Source organism: Scylla paramamosain, chromosome 22 (assembly GCF_035594125.1).
Source record: "Scylla paramamosain isolate STU-SP2022 chromosome 22, ASM3559412v1, whole genome shotgun sequence".
Lineage (NCBI taxonomy): Eukaryota > Metazoa > Arthropoda > Malacostraca > Decapoda > Portunidae > Scylla > Scylla paramamosain.
The window spans coordinates 19,682,430-19,692,429 of NC_087172.1; the positions used below are offsets into that span (position 1 = coordinate 19,682,430).

A 10,000-nucleotide genomic window follows, 5' to 3' on the forward strand; every position below is an offset into this window, starting at 1 on the left:
ATTTAACGATAAAATGGTTTGATGTATGTAGTTTTGTTTCCACGTATGAATCTCTCTCTCTCTCTCTCTCTCTCTCTCTCTCTCTCTCTCTCTCTCTCTCTCTCTCTCTCTCTCTCTCTCTCTCTCTCTCTCTCTCTCTCTCCTCTATATCATACCTCATAAATCTGTTTCTCGCACAAAAGAGAACGAATATATGACAGCCAACTCTCACCTTACCTTACCTCACCTCTCCTTATTTCACCTAATATATCCTAACTTAATCCCCCTCCTCACCTCACCTCTCTTCATCTAACCTAACCTCACCTAACGTAACCTAACCAATTTTGCCTCTTCACCTCACCTCACTTCACTTCTAATTTAACTTAACCTGACCTAATCTAATCAACCTTCACATCATCTCACTTCATCTCACTTAACTTAACCTTAGCTATCCTAATGTAAGCTAACCTATTCTAACCAACCCTCACCTGACCTGACCTAGCCTAACTTAACCAACCTTCACTTCACCTTACCTAACCTAACCTGATATAACCAAACCAACCCGCTTTCCTCACCTCACCTCACCTGGTTACTTGAAGCAGAACACCTGGGAGGGGAAGTAGTTACAACGGCCAGGTAATAACAGACCTGTATGCCTGGGCTTTATGAGGGACACACGCAGGTTAATTAATGACAGGTGAAGCGGCAGCGGGAGAGTGGAGCGGTAAATGCAACACCTGTAATTATATTTCTAGTTTGTCATACCTGTCCTATGGCCTTCTTAATTACGACAGGTGAAGTATTCATTATTCTGCCTCCAGTGTTGTGTAGGTTAAAATGGTAAGGGGGTAATGGGTTTGTGTGATTTAAGGGTATACCTGTTTTTATTTATTTATTTATTTATTTTTAAAGAGTGGTGTTGTAAGGTGAGGCTTGAGTTTAAGAATGAGTGTTGTAGTGATGAGTGATGAGTGCTGTAGTGGGGTTATTTGAAAAGTTAACTTCCTGATGTTCAGAAGCTTTTTTTTCTGGTTCTACTTGTTCTTATTGCCGTTGTTCTTGTTATTCTTCTTTAATTCTTCGTGTTCTTTTTGTTCTTTTTGTTATTGTTCTTCCTCCTCCGTCTTCTCTTCTTAGTTATCGTCGTCGTCATCGTCCTCCTTATTATTCTATTCCTCCTTCTAATCTCCTCCTCCTCCTCCTCCTCCTCCTCCTCCTCCTCCTCCTCCTCCTCCTCCTCCTCCTCCTCCTCCTCCTCCTACTCCTCCTCCTCCTCCTACTACTACTACTACTACTACTACTACTACTACTACTACTACTACTATATTTTTTTTTTTTTTTATGCATGAGGGGCACCGGCCAAGGTCAACAAAATACCAACGAAAAAAGGCCCGCTGAGGTGCCTGTCCCCAACAGAGTCAAAAGCAGTCGTCAGTAATTAAAGGATAAGTGTCTTAAAACCTCCCTCTTGAAAGAGTTTAAGTCATAGGAAAGATGAAATACAGAAGCAGGCAGGGAGTTCCAGAGTTTACCAGAGAAAGGGATGAATGACTGAGAATACTGGTTAAGTCCTGCATTAGAGAGGTGGACAGAATATGGGTGAGAGAAAGAAGAAAGTCTTGTGTAGCGAGGCCGCGGGAGGAGAGGAGGCATGCAGTTAGCAAGATCAGAAGAGCAGTTGGCATGAAAATAGCGGTAGAAGATAGCAAGAGATGCAACATTGCGGCGATGAGAGAGAGGCTGAAGACAGTCAGTTAGAGGAGAGGAGTTGATGAGACGAAAAGCTTTTGATTCCACCCTGTCTAGAAGAGTGGTATGAGTGGAACCTCCCCATGTGAAGCATACTCCATACATATAGAGTTAGCAGCTGGGGGGTGAGGAAAACTGGCGGAGACGTCTCAGAATGCCTAACTTCATAAAAACTGTTTTAGAAGAGAGATATGAAGTTTCCAGTTCAAATTATAAGTAAAGGACAGATCGAGGATGTTCAGTGTAGAAGAGGGGGACAGTTGAGTGTCAATGAAGAAGAGGGAATAGTTGTCTGGAAGGTTGTGTCGAGTTGACAGATGGAGGAATTGAGTTTTTGAGGCATTGAACAATAATAAGTTTGCTCTGCCGCAATAAAAAATTTTAGAAAGATCAGAAGTCAGGCGTTCTGTGGCTTCCCTGCGAGAACTGTTTACTTCCTGAAGGGTGAGACGTCAATGAAAAGACTTACAAAAGTGCAGGGTGGTATCATCAGCGTAGGAGTGGATAGGACAAGAAGTTTGGTTTAGAAGATAATTGATGAATGATAGGAAGAGAGTGAGTGACAAGAAAGAACCCTGAGGAACACCACTGTTAATAGATTTAGGAGAAGAACAGTGAGCGTCCACCACAGCAGCAATATAACGGTTAGAAAGGAAAACTGAGATGAAGTTACAGAGAGGATAGGAGCTGTAGGAAGGAAGTTTGCAAATCAAAGCTTTGTGCCAAACTCTATCAAAAGTTTTTGATATGTCTAAGGCAACAGCAAAAGTTTCACCAAAATCTCTAAAAGAGGATGACCAAGACTCAGTAAGGAAAGCCAGAAGACTACAAGTAGAGCAGCCTTGACAGAACCCATACTGGCAATCAGATGAAAGTTTGTGAAGTGATGAATGTTTAAGAATCTTCCTGTTGAGGGTAGATTTAAAAAAATAAGGTAGGCAGGAGATTAAAGCAATAGGACGGTAGATTGAGGGATTAGAACGGTCACCCTTTTTAAGAACAGGCTGAATGTAGATAAACTTCCAGCAAGAAGGAAAGGTAGATGTTGACAGACAGAGCTGAAACAGTTTAACTAGGCAAGGTGCAAGCACAGAGGCACAGTTTCGGAGAACAATAGGAGGGACCCCATCAGGTCCATAAGCCTTCCGAGGGTTTAGGCTAGCGAGGGCATGGAAAACATCATTACGAAGAATTTTAATAGGTAGCATGAAGTAGTTAGAGGGTGGAGAAGAGGGAAGAACACGCCCTTAATCATCCAAGGTAGAGTTTTTAGCAAAGGTTTGAGCGAAGAGTTCAGCTTTAGAAATAGATGTGATAACAGTGGAGCCATCTGATTGAAATAAAGGAAGGAAAGATGAAGAAGCAAAGTTATTGGAGATGTTTTTGACTAGATGCCAGAAGTCACGATGGGAGTTAGATCTTGAAAGATTTTGACGCTTTCTATTAATGAAGGAGTTTTTGGGTAGTTGGAAAACAGACTTGGCATGGTTCTGGGCAGAAATGTAAAGTGCATGAGATTCTGGTGATGGAAGGATCAAATATCCTTTGTGGGCCACCTTTCTATCATGTATAGCATGAAAACAGACTGTGTTAAACCAAGGTTTGGAAGGTTTAGGTCGAAAGAAAGAGTGAGGAATGCACGCCTCCATGTCAGACACTGTCACATCTGTTATACGCTCAGCACACAGAGACAGGTCTCTTACACGGAAACAGTAGTCATTCCAAGGAAAATCAGCATAAAACCTTCTCAGGTCCTCCAACTAGCAGAGGCAAAACGCCAGAGGCACCTTCGCTTAGGGGGATCCTGAGGAGGGATTGGAACGATAGGACAAGATACAGATATGAGATTGTGATCGGAGAAGTCCAACGGAGAAGAAAGGGTGACAGCATAAGCAGGACTAGGGGTTAGGAAAAGATCAAGAATGTTGGGCGTATCTCCAAGACGGTCAGGAATACGAGTAGGGTGTTGCACCAATTGCTCTAGGTCGTGGAGGATAGCAAAAGTTGAAGGCCAGTTCACCAGGATGGTCAGTGAAGGAAGAGGAAAGCCAAATCTAGTGGTGAACAGTGGTCTCTAAGAATGGAGATCTCCGCAAAAGGGAAGAGAGTCAGAATGTGCTCCACTTTGGAAGTTAAGCAGTCAAATAATTTCTTATAGTCAGAGGAGTTAAGTGAGAGGTATACAACACAGATAAATTTAGTTTGAGAGTGACTCTGTAGTCGTAGCCAGGTGGCGGAAAACCTGCACGAGAGCAGGTTAAGTCGTTGCGCACATAGACGGAACATCCAGCTTTGGATTGAAAATGAGGATAGAGAAAGTAGGAGGGAACAGAAAAGGGGCTACTGTCAGTTGCCTCAGACACCTGAGTTTCAGTGAGGAAAAGAAGATGAGGTTTAGTAGAGGAGAGGTGGTGTTCTACAGATTGAAAATTAGATCTAAGACCGCGAATGTTGCAGAAGTTAATGAAGAAAAAGTTGAGGGGGGTGTCAAGACACTTAGGGTCGATACCAGAAGAGCAGTCCGGCCTGGGGACATCTGTGGTCCCCTCCCCAGATGGGGACTCCGAGGCTTGTTTAGGAGTCACTATGATAATTTTGAATTTTGAGTGAAACGTGTGTGTAATTAGGTTCTTGTAGTTTTGTATGGAGGAAGAGAGTTGTCTTTAGAGGACAGGCTGTGACTGCCCCCTTGTGCTGTGAGACACAAAGGGAAATGTTCAGTGAGGTCACAGCTGGGATAATGATAAGTTCACAGCATCCCCTCATCTAGTGCTTTAGACCTCACTGGGAGTAATGATTGTTTCGGCAGGTGTCTACTGCCTCCTCCGTACTACTACTACTACTACTACTACTACTACTACTACTATTACTACTACTACTACTACTACTACTACTACTACTACTACTACTACTACTACTACTACTACTACTACTACAACTACTGCTACTACTATTGTCACTAATAAACAGCGTCAGGAGAAATACGTGAACAATGTATTTCAGATCCATATTCCCGGGTATCTCGCTAATCCGTATCGTAATCTTCTTTGTGATCTTTTTACATATTTCCCTCCCTTTGAATAGCATTTTGGTGTGTGTGTGTGTGTGTGTGTGTGTGTGTGTGTGTGTGTGTGTGTGTGTGTGTGTGTGTAGGAAGCCTCATATTGCAGGGAAAGGCAAGGGCACATGATAACGATAACAAAAATTAATAGGTACCAAAAGAATAGTTGATGATGACGAAGAAGGTAATGACGATAGTAACAATAACACTACCTTGTTCGTTGCTCTCATGACAACAGTAACCTCCTCGCATGCTTAATATTCCCTCCTATGATATCATTTCCTCCTTTCGAACATTTTTCCTTTGTCGGTATCGCCTGCTGTCTCTTCATTCCTCTTTCCTCATAAGCAAAATTCTCAGAGTCAATAATCAGAGTAAGACAAGAAGTGATGGTTCAGGCTTGATAAAGTTAAATTTCAAAAAGTAAAACGAAGGAAATGGTTCTCAAGTAAGTAGCAGATGAATGGAATAGATTCGGTTATAAAAGTTGTTAGTGCTGAGTCACTAGGAAACTTTAATAGAAGATTATGCAAATACATGGATTAGGAAGATAAGTGGAAATACGTAGGTACATTTCATGAAGGTAGTGCCACGTGTACACCTGATCGCTTCTTGCATCATCCATTATTTTCTTATGTTCTTATGCTCCTGCGTCAACAACTGAGACTCTCGCCTTCCTGGTTCTGGCGTGACGTGAAGTGAGATAGGATGAACAGATGAACGCCTTTCCCTGCGTCACACCCTCGCCTCTTCCTACAGATGAATCAAAACCACCATAACATTTCGCCTCAACCCTTTCAATCTTCCTCTTTCATAAGACGTTAATTATCTCCAGGTGACAGCTAATAGCACGTATGATTGCAGGTAAAGATTTGATTAGTGAGGCAGATGCTTGTGTTCACCTGGCGGGAAGTTTTGAGGTGTCTTGTGTGCTTTTGTTTTTGTCTCTCATGTAATTGTTTTCTTCAGATACAGGTGTTTAATGAGCTCCAGGTAATTCCTTCATTATATGCAGGTAGATCACAATAAGTGGGTCCTTCTGATTGGATCGCAATAGGTAGGTCCCAACAGGTAGATCCTAACAAGTAGGCTCCTCTGAGTAGGTCCTAACATGTAGGTAGGTCCCTCTGAGTAGGTCGCAACAGATAGTTCCCAACAAGTAGGTCCCAACAGGAGGGTCCCAAAAAGTAGGTCACAAGATGTAGCTCCCAACAGGTCAGTCCCAGCAAATAGATCAAATATAAACAAATCGGTCCCAACAGGTAGATCCCAACAGGTAGGTCCCTCTGAGCAGGTCCCAGCAGGTAGATCCTAATAGGTAGGTGCTAAAAGAAGACACAACAAGTAGGTCCCAATAAGAAGATTTCTCCAGGTAGGTCCTGAGTAGGTCCCAAAAGGTAGGTCCCAACAAGTAGGTCCCAACAGAGGTTCCAATAGGTAACAGGTGCAATCCTTCTACTCACAGGTAGCTGGCAGGATGGATGTTCGCCTGCCTTCTACTGACAAGGCCCCAGGAGACCAGAAGAACCTGAAGGACTCCCCTGCAGGACTCAAGACCTCCTACACCTGGGTCCTGCAGAGAGAGAGAGAGAGAGAGAGAGAGAGAGAGAGAGAGAGAGAGAGAGAGAGAGAGAGAGAGAGAGAGAGGATATTATATTTGATGTTGTACTGAAAAAAAAATACTTGTCTTTATATCGAAGTGTTGTTATATTCAAGAGATATACACGTATGCATTAACATCCTCATTGTCATCATCATCGTCATCATCATCACCAGCACCACCACCACGACCACCATCACCACCAACACCACCACCACCACCACCACCATCACCACCAACACCACTGTCATTATCTCCAAGCCTGCGATCGAGGCATCGGTGGTGGTGGTGGTGGTGGTGGTGGTATGACCCTTGACCTACAGCTTTTTTTCTTTAGAGAGAGAGAGAGAGAGAGAGAGAGAGAGAGAGAGAGAGAGAGAGAGAGAGAGAGAGAGAGAGAGAGAGAGAGAGAGTGTGTGTGTGTGTGTGTGTGTGTACGTACATGTTACTAATCATCATCATCACCATCATCATTACCATCGTCATTATCACCACAGCTCTTTGTATGTATATGTACTTAATCACCACCACCACCACCACCACCACCACAACGACTCACCATTAATCACCAAGTCTCGCTCGTTACTCCATCTCAAGTCACCAATCACCATCCCCCTCCCCCCTCTGCCCACCTCCCCTACCCCTCCCCTATCCCTATCCTTTCCCTTCTCCCTCCCTTTCCTTCCCCTCCTCCTCTCCCCTCTCGTCTCCCTTCTCCCTCTACTCCGCCCTCTTCCCTTTACCTTCCTCTACTCCCATTCCCTCTCCCCTCCCCCCTCCCCCTCACCCTCATCCTCCCCAAGGACCACTAACGACCTCACTAAATCCTGGTGACATTGTCGTGATCAGCCTCAGGGACACCTCTCGTTGGTCCCTGAGGCCGTGACGTCACAGTGCCAGCCAATCAGCTTTCGGCATACAGACCCGGCCGGCCAATCACCATGCTAGATTTTTATTATGGTGTTTTTTTTTGGGGTGGAGAGAGAGAGAGAGAGAGAGAGAGAGAGAGAGAGAGAGAGAGAGAGAGAGAGAGAGAGAGAGAGAGAGAGAGAGAGAGAGAGAGAGAGACTGTTTCACACCTGCTGACAATTGTAAGACTTGTAATTACCGAGTTAATTTGTCACCTGTCTCCTCTTCTTCTTCTTCCTCCTCCTCTTCCTCCTCCTCCTCCTCCTCCTCCTCCTCCTCCTCTTCAACTTACTCACCTGTTCACCTGTTCTCATTTTCCACCTCGTTTCCTTTAATTTACAAGCGTCGCCAGCTGTTCTGTTTACGAAGAGAGAGAGATAGAGATAGAGAGAGAGAGAGAGAGAGAGAGAGAGAGAGAGCGCTGCCTTTGTGTCGCGTCTCATGCTTCAACAATGATCTTTCTTGTCAAGTATTATTATCATTATTATTATTATTATTATTATTATTATTATTGTTATTATTATTATTATTATTATTATTGCACTGGTTGTTAAGGAAAGAAGAAAAATATAGAGCTTTAGGATTTGAGACTAACTGTAATTGTGTGTGTGTGTGTGTGTGTGTGTGTGTGTGTGTGTGTGTGTGTGTGTGTGTGTGTTGGTGTGATTAGTCTATATTCGTTTGTCTGTATCTCTCTCTCTTTCTCTCTCTCTCTCTCTTTCTACACACACACACCACCCCATCCACCCATCCACCCATCCATCCAGTCATCCATTCATCCACTCACTCATCTCATACATTCACCGTCACTCTTCACGTCGTGTGTAGGTTAAGTCGCTTCAGTCACATAGCCCGCCACGCCCGCCACGCCTACGCCCTCGTCAGGCGTACCAGGGTGGGCGTGCAAGTACGTACATGTAGCCCCGCCTCTGTACATACACGGACATATTAACGAAGGCAACATTGTGTACGTTTTTTGTGTGTACGTATTGAGATGTGCTGAGATGTGCGTGGAGAAGTGGTGATGGTGACGGATGGTGAAGGGGGGGGGTCTGTTTTTTCTTCCTTTGTTTTCCTTTTTCTTCCTTTTCTTCCTTTTCTTACTGTTTCTTACTTTGGTCTTATTCTTCTTACTTTCCTTGCTTTTGTCTTTTCTTCCTTTTTCTTCTTTTTTTTTCTTTTGTCTTACTTTCCTTCCTTTTCTTACTATTTTCTTGTTTTTTTCCTTTTTCTTCCTTTTTCTACTTTTCTTCTTTTTTCCGTTTTTGTTTTTCTTTGTTCCCTTTTCTCTTCCTTTTCTTCTTTTTACTGACTTTTCTCCTTTTCTTCATTTTTTCTTCTTTTTCTTCCTTTTCTTGTTTTGCTTCCTTTTCTTCCTATGTCTTTTCTTCCTTTTTCTTCCCTTTGCTTTCTTTTCATCCTTTTTTCTTCCTTTTCTTCTTTTTTTCTTTTTCTTTCTTTTTCTTTTTCTTCACTTTCTTCCTCTTTTCATACTTTTGTTCCTTTTTTCGTTTTGCTCTTCTTCCTTCCCCTTCCTTTCTCTTTTTCCTCTTACTCCCTTCTTTACTCTTTTCTCTTCCACCTTTTCCTCATTTCCTCCTTTTCTCCCCTTTCTCCCCTTTCTTCCTTTTTTTCTCCTTTTTCCTCTTCCCTTTTTATCTTTTCATCCTCTCCCACTTCCCTTTCCTCCCTCCTCTTTATCTTTTTTCCCTTTTCTCTCTTCTTTTCCGTTTATTTCTTTTATTTTCTCTCTTTCCCTCTTCCCTTTTTTTTTCTTCCCATTTCAGTTTTTATATTTCCTGTCCCTTCTATCATTATTCATATCCTTTATTCCCAACCTTTCTTTAAATCTTGCCTTTATAACTCTTCCTCCTTCCCCCCTTTTCATCCTTCCTTTCACTCCTTTGTTACTCTTTCTTACTGTCTTTCCCTCATTCTCCATTAACCTCCTCTCCTTCCTTACTGCCTTCCTCAAAAATTACTATCCTTTCTGTGTCCCCTTCCTTTTCTCCTTTCCTTTTCTCCCTTCCATACCCTTCTTTCCATCTTAATTTCCTCTTCTGTTTTTCCTTCCGTAGAATCTCGCCTTTCCTTTTTCGTTTTTTTTTTTATTTTCCGTGTCCTTTTCCTCTCCTCGTTTCCTGTTTGTCTCCCTCGCTCAGCTTATCTCCACCCCCTCCTCTCCTGTCACCCCCTCCCCCCTCCCTTCCCCTCCCCTGCCCTCTCACCTTTCCTTCATCAGTAGCGGCCATTCATTTTTCCAGGTTAATTAAGCCTACACCTGCCTATACCTGCCCTCTCACCTCACCCTCCCTTTCTTCTCCCTCCCAGCTCATCTCTTCTCCTTCTTTGTGTTTTCGTGTCTTATTTAACTTGCTTCGCTAATCTTAATCTCATTTCGTGTAATTTTGCTTCGTTTTCTGCCGCTGTTATTGCCTTCGACTCTCTCACACACACACACACACACACACACACACACACACACACACACACACACACACACACACACACACACACACACACACACACACACACACACACACACACACACACACACACACAGACACACACACACACACTTTTTTTTCCTATTCAAATACCTCAGTTTTCTTTTCAAACACTTATATCACATTTTTCCGTCTTTTTAAAGCAGTCTTCTTCTTTCTTTCCTTCTTTCCTCCCTTCCTTCCTGCTTTCCTTCT

At 43.2% G+C, this 10,000-nt stretch overlaps 1 protein-coding gene across 1 annotated transcript in view; it reads left to right on the top strand.

Moving 5' to 3' along the window:
* LOC135111746 (somatostatin receptor type 2-like) overlaps positions 1-6,819 on the top strand; it is a 99,048-nt gene extending 92,229 nt beyond the window's left edge. Inside the window, exon 3 of the mRNA XM_064025434.1 lies at positions 6,255-6,819. The gene's annotated coding sequence lies outside the window, so the exon portion shown is untranslated. The remainder of the gene's footprint in view (positions 1-6,254) is intronic.
* Positions 6,820-10,000: the final 3,181 nt, after the last annotated feature.